Consider the following 3,222-nt stretch of genomic DNA (forward strand, 5'->3'; position numbering starts at 1 on the left):
ATTGAAGGCCGATAAATCCCCAGGGCCTGATAATCTACATCCCAGAGTACCTAAGGAAGTGGCCCTTGAAATAGCAGATGCATTTCTGGTCTTTTTTAAATATTTCTATAGACTCTGGAACAGTTCCAATGGATTGGACGGTAGTTAATGTAACTCCGCTATTTAAAAAAAGAGGCAGAAAGAAAACAGCGAATTATATACCGGTTAGCCTGACATCAGTCGTGGGGAAAATGCTGGAGTCCATTATAAAAGATGTAATAGCAGAGTGCAATAATAACTCGTCTCCACTCCTAGTATTTCTAAATCCCACACATTCACTATAATGTGAACAATTATTGCCTGTTGTGTCTCTCTCAGATTTGTAAACTTCACTGTATTGGAGTGAGGTGACATCTACTGGCGGGAAGCAAGAACTGCAATTAAGCAGCAGAAACTCCACAGTCTGTCAGGGTGAAAGAAACATTGCAATGTGAGGATGCAGCAAAGTGGTTTGATTGGGTAGATGGAGACATGATTCCACTTGTGGTGGTGTCTGAAGCAAAGGCCAGAAATACAAAATTGTCATTAATAAAAGAAATGAGGAATTCATGAAAAATGTAGTAACGTAGTGAATGGTTAGAATGTGGATAGAATAGAAAGTGAGATTGGATGGACAGAAGCAGTCTGAAAGGATGGCTGAAACAAAAGGTGAGTGCCGTGAAACGTTAACTGTGTTTCTCACAGCACAGATGCTGCCAGAGCTGCTGAGCATTTCCAGCACTTTCTGTTTTTATTTCAGCATTTGCAGGATGTTGCTTTGATCTGAAAAAAAATGGATGATTGGCTGGGGGGTTCCAGTGAAATTCCACAGCAGCTAATAAAGCCTGACCTGTCAGTGGCTCGTTGGTCTAGGGGTATGATTCTCGCTTCGGGAGTATAGTTAATTAACATGCGAGAGATCCCGGGTTCAAATCCCGGACGAGCCCTGGTCTGCTGGCATTTTTAGATTAAGGTTATCTATTGGTTTCAGCCTTGCAGAAGGTGGAATTGACTTCCATGCGGAGCTGGCTTGAGGACCAGACAACTGGATTCAAAGAGCTTGTCGACCAAATTCTAATTAACTAAATGTACAGATAGCCAAGTGGGAATATAAAGTTGTTGCTGTAATTGTGACCTGACTCCAAAAACAACAGGACTGGGTTCTGGACTGGAATGGAATGGAATTCTTCAGTGTTTCTGTTGTTTGGCTTGCATTGACTCATCGATTTTCTTGTTTTTCACTTTGTCGATGCCTTTGAATAATTGTGGATCCTTCTTCAGGGTGTCTTCTTTCACCAGGTAGTTCTGACCTCTGATGATGTTGATAGTAATCAGCTTCAATTCGCTGATAGTTTTGGAACTGAGCAGATTTCCTTTGCTTGAGTCTACAACATGGAACTCAGTCTGACATGTGGACCCATGGGAGGATTTGAATGCCACCCCTGCGTTGGAGTTGCATCCATCCAAGAAGAGACCGAGTAGAAGTGACAGTTCTGTCAGTCGAATATGAGACTTTTAATGGCAGGGTTGTGAGTTTGAGTGCCATTCTGTTTTTCCCCTTTTTAAGGCTTCATGAGCAGAGAGTACAGGGAGTGTTTGAAATGAGCAAGTCTCGCTTTGATTCAGGACTCTTACCTCTCAGCAGCATCTCACTATGAAAGATTGAATTTGATCTCATTTCATTCTCAGCTCGGGGTCTGTGCGGCTCAGTGGCACTTCTGGCTGTCTCCCGCTTCGCAATCCATCAGTACTGAGAAAGCAATGGGGAATATTACTCACATGTTGTGTTCTTTAATTTTTTGGAAAACTTGAATGAATGTATTTTCTTCCAAAACAAGGACACCAAAAAACTTTTGATGTAGGGCTGAAATAGCTCAGTTGGGAGAGCGTTAGACTGAAAATCTAAAGGTCCCTGGTTCAATCCCGGGTTTCAGCACTTCTGCTTCCTTATGTGTCCCTTGCCTTGGTTCTGATTTTCCAGTTGCACAATTTACTTTGAAATTATTTACCAAGCACCAGTGGATTGAATTTGAGAAACAACACAGAGTCATTTACAGCACAGAAGGTGGTCGTTTGGCCTATCACGTCCATGCTGGCTCTCCCCGGAGCAATCTAGTCAGTTCCACTCACCAGCTCGATCCCTTTCCTCCTGCAAGTTTCTTTCCTTCAAGTATCCATCCAATTTCCTTTTCAAATCATTGATTGTCTCTGCTTCCACCACACTCGTGGGCCAAGTCATTACTAACCACAGCATAAAAAATTCCACCTCATCAAGGATGGGAAATACTTACATCTTCTATATTTGCTTATTCTCTATTTCTATGAGAATAGACTGGCAGTCAACATGAAAGGAAACCCAAAAATCTTCGAGCAGCATGTAAATGATAAGTGGGTAGTAAGAGGTTGAGTAGGGCCTATTAGGGACAAAAAGGATAATATAAGCTTAGAGGTGCAGGGCAATGTTAATCTACTTAATGAGTACTTTGTATCAGTGATCACTAAGGAAGTGGAATTGGACAAAATATCAGTCAAAGTGAAGAGAGTAGAGGCAATGGAGAGAGCACAAATTAGGAGAGGGAGGTACTAAAAAGGCTGGCTGTGCTTAGGGAAGATAAATCACCTGGTCCGGATGGCTCACATCCCAGGTTGCGAAAGGAAATGCGGATGCAGATAACGGAAGGGCTTGCTATAATCTTCCAATCTTCCCTGGATACGGGGGAGGTGCCAGAGGATTAAACAGTGGCAAATGCGACACCCTTATTCAAGAAAGGGTGTAAGGACAGTCTGGGTAACTGCAGGCTAGTTAGATTAACAGCAGTGGTGGGTAAGGTTTTAGAAAGAATAATCAGGGTAAAAAATCAACAGTCACTTGGAGAGGTTCGAGTTAATTAAGGAGAGTGAGCATGGATTTATAAATGGGAGTTCATGCTTGACTAATCTAACTGCATTTTTTGATGAACTGACAGAGCAGGTTGATGAAGGGAATGCAGTGGATGTTGTTTATATGGATTTTAAGGAAGCATTTGACAAGGTACCACATAAAAGGGCGGTTAACAAAATTGAGGTTCGTGGTATAGGAGGGTCAGTGTCCAATTGGATAGAAAATTGGTTTAAGGACAGAAAACAGCGAGTCGTATTAAATGGTTCTTTGTCAGACTGGAGGATAGTCGACAGTGGTGTTCCCCAAGGGTCAGTGCAAGAACC

The 3,222-nt window shown here is 42.3% G+C and overlaps 2 non-coding genes across 2 annotated transcripts; both read left to right on the forward strand.

Annotated features, from left to right (window-relative positions):
- The first annotated feature begins 876 nt into the window (after positions 1–876).
- Positions 877–965, forward strand: trnap-cgg (transfer RNA proline (anticodon CGG)). Its single transcript is given in 2 exon segments — positions 877–912; positions 930–965. It is a non-coding gene; the product is annotated as a tRNA-Pro (tRNA).
- Positions 966–1,881: 916 nt separating this feature from the next.
- Positions 1,882–1,954, forward strand: trnaf-gaa (transfer RNA phenylalanine (anticodon GAA)). The gene has a single exon. It is a non-coding gene; the product is annotated as a tRNA-Phe (tRNA).
- Positions 1,955–3,222: the final 1,268 nt, after the last annotated feature.

Source organism: Heterodontus francisci, chromosome 35 (genome assembly GCF_036365525.1).
Source record: "Heterodontus francisci isolate sHetFra1 chromosome 35, sHetFra1.hap1, whole genome shotgun sequence".
In the NCBI taxonomy this organism is placed as follows: Eukaryota; Metazoa; Chordata; class Chondrichthyes; order Heterodontiformes; family Heterodontidae; genus Heterodontus; species Heterodontus francisci.